This window comes from Thermobia domestica, unplaced genomic scaffold (genome assembly GCF_964235325.1).
Source record: "Thermobia domestica unplaced genomic scaffold, izTheDome1.hap1.1 HAP1_SCAFFOLD_2047, whole genome shotgun sequence".
Taxonomy (NCBI): domain Eukaryota; kingdom Metazoa; phylum Arthropoda; class Insecta; order Zygentoma; family Lepismatidae; genus Thermobia; species Thermobia domestica.
The window spans coordinates 8,212-17,774 of NW_027657751.1; the positions used below are offsets into that span (position 1 = coordinate 8,212).

The window sequence follows — 9,563 nt, forward strand, 5'->3', positions numbered from 1 at the left end:
GGAGATCTACACTTAGTCATAATAATTTACTTTTAAAAAGTGGTAATACATTCCGTGTTAAGTATAGTAGTAGGTGCACACGGATCGGAAATCAGGTTATTTTAATGTGCCGTGCAAATAAACAGGCTGTTAGTGTAAGAAATAGTGGGTATAACGCTTAGAATATCGATTAATCGCTATGAAATAATGTTGATAAATTATCTCTTGAAAGTACTATAAAATTAATGTTTCTAGTATTTTCGTACTTGAAGGATAATGAAATTTGAAAAAGAGATGCCAACAGCACCTGGTGTTCCCAGGCGGTCACCCATCCAAGTACTGACCAGGCCCGATGCTGCTTGACTTCGGTGATCGGACGAGAACCGGTATATTCAGCATGGTATGGCCGTTGGCAACTACCTTTTCTTCAATGTCCTGTTAAGGAAGTATGTTTTAAGTAAGAATTGACATTATTAACTATAAAGGCAAGCATATTAACGTCGTTAACATTACTTGGAATATACTAATATTCGAATAAATATTTGAATGTTCGAATGATGAGTGATTCGGATGTTCATAGTGCCACTATGTCCTATCGAGTTTACTATCACGAACCACGTATGAAATTGTATATAAATAAATAAAAATAAATCCTTTATTAAGTATTGATTACAGGAAAAAGGCAAACTTACATTCTTTAATGTACACAATGAAATGTATGAAAGATATTTTTAAGATATGTTTCACTTACCCTTTATAACGCAAGGTAGTTTTCAGTGTAGCATCCTCTTCAGCTGCGAGATAACGTAAGGCAGATGATCATTCAGTCGTGAAGCACTAAAATGTAATATACATTTTAACTATTATCGATAAGAATTATTTACTGCAGGGATGCAAATAAAGTGAGGCAAATTAGTAAATAAAAACCGATACTGTAACTGATAATGTAATTACGTATCTGTATTAGTTGTATATACAGTAATCGCACGATTATCCGCGGAGTTGGATGTTGGCATAATCGCGCATAATCAGCAGTATGAGCAGAAAAGGGAAATGAAATGAAATCTTTAGATTTACGTCGCATACTTATACCGGTTACGCTAAAGGAGACGGTGATGATGAGTACTGAATGAAGAAAGTGGGAGGAAACGGGAGAAACCCGAGAAAACCCATGAGCACGGTCTTTATGCACGACAAAGTTCACACGGCACGAGCTGGGATTGAACCAGGGACCCCAAGCACCGGAGGCCAAAAAAGGGACAAAAAGTCTTTCGTGCAACTTTCGTTTTCGGTAAAAAGTTTACACATAATTTAGAAAGAGTAGTTTTCTGGTCTTTTTATTTCACAAGTTGGTTCATGTCTATATTTTTTACATGCATAAAAAATTTTTCAACTCCCTTGCTTAGTTCCTGTTAAAGACCTCTACCTCTGATTGTATTTTTTGCACATATTCTTATTGTTTTCAGACAACATTTCTAAGAGCGTAATTTATCGTCAGCAAGAAAAGAAAAGGAAAGCCTCGGATAGTGGAATGTGTACTGTATATATATATATATATATATATATATATATATATATATATATATATATATATATATATATATACGTATTAGTATATAGTTTTATTTTATACGTCTCCTATTATTACACAATGTGCAGATATTGTGAAAGCGCAAGTAAATATGTATAACTCCCCGTTCTGCACTTAATAACTTGAAAGAAGTTCGGGGAAGGTAGTGTAACAGAAAGTGCAAACAGAAATGAGGGTTTACAGGCATTTAATATTATTCCGTAGTAGTATGATTTTTTGTAAAATATATATATATATATATATATATATATATATATATATATATATATATATATATCATACATATTCAATGATATAGTAAGAGGTTAGCAGCACTGATAGAACTGCAGAAAGTACAAAACCGTTAATAAGAAAGAGAGAGAGATGGTGGCCGCTTTTGTGCTTTTCATTGGCTAATTCCGAATTGCGCGCGAATACGTACGAGATTTCTTTCTTTTTCCTCTTCGCAGCCCAGATGTTGCCAATTAGAAGTTTTTAGTACTACATTTGTATGAAAATGTTGCCTTTAAGAAATGTGGTTTGCATACGGAGAAAAGAGCAAAATGAATATTTATCTTAGTGGGCATGAAAAAAGACGAAACATTTTGCAAGATGGACACACGAACTTCCTTAATGCAGGCGTTCAGTACATTATTGTAAAGAAAAAAACACTAAAAAGAATTACTTCAATATCCCTAGCAACATTCAACAATTCATAGAGAAAAATCTTTATTTTGAGAACAATGGAAAACTATGTAATTGTAGATAACTACTAAATTTAATGATTAAGGAAAACGTTTAGGCCCGGCCCTTCAGAAAGAAAGTGCACAGAATTTTCTCTCATGGAAGCAATTGCAAAATCAACATTTTGTTTGCAGTTATAATTAGAGGATCTATATACAGGGTGTTCGAAAAAGAATGTATCCTCTTGAAAGAAAATATTCTCTGGGCCCCTAATCCTTTATATACCGAAAGGAAGTTTGTATAGCATTTTTTCTTACCTTCGTTAGAAGAATTGAAAGTGACTACTATCGTGACACGGGAGATATTTGATCGATAGTCGAATTACTCCCATGCTCGAATGAACACGTCTCTTGTAAGGAGAGGAAAGGCTTCTGTGATCCGCTATCGCAGCTGTGTCATATCTGCAGAGAATGTTAGGACACAAACGTGATCTTTGAGAGCCTCGTGAAAAGAAGTCGCATAGTATCATGTGTGGAGACATCGGGGCCATCTGAAGAACGCTTCATCATTAGGACCAAGGGCGAGTTACGAAACACTCTGGGATATATTTATTAACATAACTTCTCGTCATTCTGCAAGTGTGGTGGAGCTCCATCCTATTGGAAAAGGAAACCTCGGGAGCCCTCTTCATGTGTAGGTATCGTTCACATCTGAAGCATGTGAAGATAGATTACTGTACTATCGTGTACCTAAAATCATTTTCTACGAATACGAACATGTCTACACTGAAGGCAGTGCAGCTCTTTTTCTCTTTTTTTTTTGGTCATGTATTGTAACGCGGGGCAATGCACACAATAACATGTAATGTTGTGTATCATCATAAAGGGCCAGGGCGATGATTGGATCTTGATGGACGTGGAGAACTGATAGGTGATGTGAGTGGTATTGTGATCTATGGTTGTATGTTTACTGATGAATGCATAAGGAGAGGTGAAGGGGTTGCCTTTTTTTTTATGTCGATCGGCAGGGAAGCGATTGGGAAACTTTTGACTTTGTTTTTCAACCGAATATATTGATTGAATAGGTCGCCGACAATTTTACGGGGCGTCACGTCGTTGCCTTTTTCATGTCGATCGCGAGCGAAGCGAGCGTTTTTTTTTTTTTTTTTTTTACCGACAATATGTATTGAATCGGTTGCCAACACCTTTAGGGGCGCGTCACGTCCTTCTTTCTGTGCTGATCGCGAGCGAAGCGAGCGCGAAATTTTTGACTTTTTTTTTTTTTTTACCCACAATATTTATTCAATCGGTCGCCAACACTTTTAGGGGTGCGTCACGTCCTCTTTTCTCTGCTGATCGCGAGCGAAGCGAGCGCGAAATTTTGACCTTTTTTTCTCTTTTTAATTCTTTTTTTTTTCTTTAAGAAAAAATATTGATTTCATAGGTCGCCAACATTTTTACGGGATGGAACATCGTTTATTTGTTTTTCCAACCGTCTTTCTGTCTTGAGCCCCCGCCAAGTTAACTTTATGGTGGACAAAAACTATGTGCGGTGGGTTACCGCGGGGTTCTCCCGTTTCCTCCCACTTTCTTCATTCCACCACCATTTCAATCATTTCTCATAATCAGCGCCTCTTTTAGCCTAAGCGGCATAACGTGGGACGTAAAACAAAGATTTCCTTTAGTTGCTTTCTGTCTTGATTACGAGCGCGAAATTTTTTACTTTTTTTTTCTTTCTTTTGATATTATTCATTTAATAGGACGGCAACACCTTTACGGGCCGCCGCGTCGTCGTTTACACTTCTTCAGCCCATATTCTTTCTGCTTGTTCGTTTTCCGGCATCTTGTTATCACCGCCCGCGGGAATGCCTATGTCTTTCATCGCTTTTTGAAGCAAATCTTTAATAAATATGCACTCTCACATTTCTACTAATATGCATACCACAGTGGATAGACTGTAACTAGGAAAGCAGAAGCCTGCATATCATATTATTTAACAGTTGAAAGTGAACTGCCATTTTAAGTTTGATTTTGATCAGATGAGTGCAGTTCAACTCGTCGACAATTGTGAAGATTCTCGAGGTTAGGGACCATCCATTTTGTGCTTTGTAATGAAAATGGCTGCAGCCAAACTTCTCTGATCTGAATGAAACTTGGCATGATGATACATCTTGACCTGCTCTACAAGTTTATTTAGTATTTTCCGTTGCGCAGGCTTTTGCTTCTCCAGGTTCTCCCATGGAACTGAGAAACGTATTCAGTCGAACTTCTGCGGTAAGTCAGTATATCATCCTGAGAAGTTTGATCGAGATAGCAGAGGTTCGACTATTCGTTTTTCAATTCCATGTGATATTACAACACGGTGAACTAAATTTATATAGAAACACTTTGATTTTGTTTTGTTTTTTGCTAGCATTAAACTGAGAAAATGTTATTGAATAGACAGAGAACACCACTCAAAGAAAAGTACATCATAAGAATATATATATGGTTGCTGTGGTTCTCGGTTTAATTTGCTAGTTAAGAAACTTGCTCTAAATAAGTACATCTTACAGGTGAAAAACTAAGCCAGGCGATAGAATTAAATATAAAGTTATACACTTTTATTTTACGTTTACTAGTGTTGGGTTACTACTGTAAAATAAGTCAGTATATATGAAAGATAACTGTATTAGGTACTATTTTCCACCGGCGGTGTATTCTTGCATAGTGTACTTAATGTTTACAAGCGGGGCGCTACTAGTATGGATGCATGACAAGTGCTATTGAAACTCGAAAACTAACTGGTTTCCACTACCCTTGCTTATACGTATACCCGCGTCGCCTTCGCTCCTGTTCACTTTGGACGCACATTCTTGCTATCGCTCAGGCCCCCAGCTTTCTCCTGTTTTGGCTCCCTTAAATAGTATTCGTGCTTTTTATTGGCCACCTGGCAAAGCACTTGTAATGATTTTACACCAGTAACTCTAAAATACATGTGTATTACTTTATTTAATTCTGTCGTCTGCAGAATTTTTTTTTTTTTTCGTACAAATATGCCTTTTCATGCAGAACACTGAATTTTGCCTGTAAATTCTTGAGAATATGCTGTGACGAAACTTGAGCACCGTTCTTCTTTTCTTTCTTATCACGAGTCTTCTTTAGCCTAATGAGCACAATCATCACACGATAACGACTATTCTTTTCATTTAACTTGTAAACAAGTTGAACTAATAATAATAATTGATGTACAAAGGAGAAGTGTCCTACATATTTGAGGTAAAAAATAAAATAAATATACTTCTACTTCATCCGTGTTTACAAAGTTAAATGTTATCGATTTACAAAAAATGGTCACCTATCCACACACTGACCAGGCTCGACACTGCTTGACCATACATATTAAAACATCGGTCCCACTGAATACACAAGTAGTAAGCACATTCACATAAAAATAATTAGGATTACAGTATATAAAATGTGTTAATTAAAATAGCAAATGCCTTACCTTATCACAGGCGATCCAAAGCCACTGCACATCATCTGCTACGCACACTATATTCCTCCAATATTTCACTCACTTCCTATATCACGCAACAGAAAATATTAATAAAATTCACTTAGCAACATTTTCATTTTTAATCAACAATACGTATAACAATTAAGAATAAAATTAATTGTGAGCACATTGTTATAATTAGAATACTGTTTTTATTCGTTTACAAATATGGGATTAATATAGAGCTGGCAGCAACAATATATACAACTCATCCTGTATGTATCGTAAATCCTAACTTGAGAAGACATCTCTGACGCAAACAATGAGACAAGAAATCAAATACTATATCCGACACATTTGGGGTTTATTGAACTTCAATGTTGGAAGATACCACCTTGTCGGTAGTACAAATGTAATATCCTTACAACACGCGGAACTTTTGCCAGGCATATCTAGGAATTTGGGAAGATTAATTGATATCCTTAATGTGCAATGTATGATTATGACGCATTGTTATGTACACGCAGACGGAACCAGGACAATCTATAGATGACATTTGCACTGTGTTTGGACAATTTGTTCGCAGAAAGTAACCGTTTTTGTCTATGAATACTTGAGAACATGGAAGGTATGAGATATACATTTTATGCGCAAATATTATAATACAAATCATTGTTAGTTTGGTGGATGCGTGAAAGAAAGAAAAGGAGTAGATTTTTGCAGACGTCCGGATATAAAGCGAGAACTGAGAATACGCATCTATAACATCTATTTTCTTTGTGTTAATGATATCGATGAACTAAACGGGGAAACTAAAATACAACTGTTTGCAGTATAATTCGAAGTATAGTCAAGTGCAGAGGCGTACTCACGGGGTGTCCACCGGGTGCGGACTCCTCGCAAAAGTTCCTAAGTGAACATACATTTGCAGACTTTCTCATTAAATGTAGTTATTAACAGGGAAAATATTGATGTATCATCAATATAAATCTGATCTTACACTTCATCTGTACTCTGTCTGTATCATGTTTTTGTGAAAAAGTAAGTGGAATATTTATCGTGTTTTCGAATGCAGAATAATAGTATATAGACATAGTGGCTTGTAGTATTGGAACCTTGCCCCCCGAAGCTTGGATCCCTTAGAAGAAAAAAAAATGCATGCGCGCCTGGTGAAATGGTTAACGAATTCAGTTCACTCGATGAATCGACAGATAGTAATACACATTTCGACAGATCGACAGCATTCGACAGATACAGACATATGAAAGTAGCACAAGAATTAGGCGAAAGTCCGTGCGTTTCCTCAATTCACGTAGGAAACAACAGAAAATATCAACTACCATAAAATAATCCGTATATATATTTAATTTATTTGGAATAAAATAAATATAGAAACAACCTGTTCATACATAACTACGGTAAGTGCGTTAATTGCTAACGTAAGAACAAATATGAAACAAGGCACAAAATAAAAAAGAAAAATAAAGTTAAAGGGAATAAATATTTAGGCTTGATTGTCATTCGTATTAAGAAGCTGGGTAATAAAATGTTAAAATCTACAGAAAATTATGAAATTAAATCAGGATTTGAAATAAAAGTCTATACATTGGAAGTAGGCCAGGGAGTTTGCAAGGCAGATGTGTGCGACACGCGTTACTTTATAGATTCCCTTCATTGAACTATAGTAAGCAGTACGAAGATGGTACTTTGCGTATAATCACAGGAAGGATTGAAGTTAATTACCATGGTAATATAATTATTTATTGATAAGTATTTCCATGTTAAATTATGAAAATTATAAGCACAAGGAGGGTGAAAAAGTAGTGTGACCGACTTAGCAATGACTGAAACATAAAATAGAAAAGCGAATAAAAACAAATGCCTTTTGAGTTATGTGGAATAAAGTTTCTTCTAGCCAGTAAGGAAGAATAGGATCTGGTGCATTCATTGAATACCTGAAAAAAATCGTTTATCAAAATAGAAGGAAACACACTTATCGTTGTGGCAACTACGAACTTCTGTTTACCTCAGCCCGCCTCAGCAAGTGCTTTCTATCCGGTCCGCGCTCCGTAACCAAACTCAACGCTGCCTGCCAGCGAAAATTTCAATAGTGAGATAATACAGCTAAACGTGAGACGCGTGTTGTTTACGCTCCCGTCTAGTGCGATTTTCTTGTGGAAATAAACTGTTTATTCCCTTAAAAACATTATCAGCACCCTCAGGAACTTTCTGTACGTGTTGTGTGTAAAAGTGAGATACGTGCGTGTGTTCTAAGTGGCAAAAAGTGGCTGTGAAGTGTGCATGCTGCATGTCATTAGATAGAGGTAGCAGTAGAACGTGTAGTTAGCACACAATAAGCCACGCCACATAGCCGCCATATCGTCTCCCGACATCAGTTTTGTTCAGGAACTAGCGCGACCGCGAGAAAAATCTCAAATCTGATTGGTCGGAGTAACTCAACTTCTTCGGCCAATCACAGACCAGAATTCTGATCAGAACCATATATAAGGGAGATCCAGAACAATTTCAGTGCAGTTCGCTGCGTCCAGCAGGAGGCAGCAAGTTCTCCCCGAAAAACTAAAATAGAACCCAACAATCTAATAAACTGTACCCCCAGTGAAGTGAGTGCAACCACAGATCACGGCAAAAAGAAAAATTGGCCGGCCAGGAGCACGCTAAAGAAGCTCCTGGCAACAATCAATTCCCCCAGAACAGTTGAAAATCTCAGTGTGGCCCCCCTACCCCACACCCCAGACCGAAAACCAAACAAGCCTGACACCCTGGCAGCCAACGGAAAGTCACCCGATCCGGCCCTTTCAAGAGCCACGATAAGAACAACAGCCCGACCAGGAACTGAAACTGAACAGACTCTAAAGCAAGCTGAGGACAATCCGGCCCTTTCAAGAGCCATTTCCGACCTCCTGAAGAAGGGCAAACAACAAAGTGCGAAAAGTGCTACGAAAATGAAACCAGAACGCGCCCGACCGAGGAAGCCCCCCACTGCGTCGCTCAACGTAGTCACAAATCAGCTGAAAGGTTTAAATTTCACCACCCTGGGCACTCCCAGCAGACAACGCCGTGCCCCCCCCAAGCTCAAGAAGAAAACGCCAAATATAGTCAACAACCAAAGTGACATTGATTCTTACAAGCCCCCCCCCCAAGAAGCATGGCCGGACCAGTTCCCCCCACTGCAAACACCAGACCCCCAGCAAGAAAAGCCGTCAGAAGAAAGAGAACACAAGACCCCAGAAGAAAATGCAATGGAAGTGAGACCACCCTCAGCCTCCCCCCCCCCACAACCAAACCCTCCAACAGGAGCACCCCTAGAAGAAGAAGAAGAAGAAGATTTCCAGCGCCCCCGCAAAACCATGAAACGAACCGCTTCAGGGCCCATAACATCACTATGGGAGTTCTCAAACAGATATGCACCACTAAGCAAACAAGGCCGCAACGACCCCAGTACAACCCCCCACCCACAAGACGAAGAAAACGGAATGGAAGTTCAAGACGAAACCCAAGAAAATAGAGCCAAAAATCCACGCGCCACAGCCCGGAAAGTGCCGCCCATCTACATTTACGGTGTTAAAAACCAGCACCAGCTTAGCAAAACTCTCTGTGCTACCCTCTCCACCCCCCCACTGATCTATCCAAACAAAGACTTCCTTAAGTTTCACTGTGCAACCATGCAGGATCTCAACAAGATAGAGGCATTCTGCATTCAAGAGAAGAGGGAATACGCCACTGAACTGCCAAGGGGATCACGCCCCCTCAAAGTAGTGCTACGAAAACTCCCAATAGACACAGACATGGACGACATTAAAGAGGCCCTGCAACAAGAAGGACTAGACATCAC

The 9,563-nt window shown here is 38.5% G+C and overlaps 1 non-coding gene across 1 annotated transcript; it reads right to left on the minus strand.

Moving 5' to 3' along the window:
• Window positions 1-274: 274 nt before the first annotated feature.
• Window positions 275-393, minus strand: LOC145678203 (5S ribosomal RNA). Its single transcript, XR_014130301.1, has one exon. It is a non-coding gene; the product is annotated as a 5S ribosomal RNA (ribosomal RNA).
• Window positions 394-9,563: the final 9,170 nt, after the last annotated feature.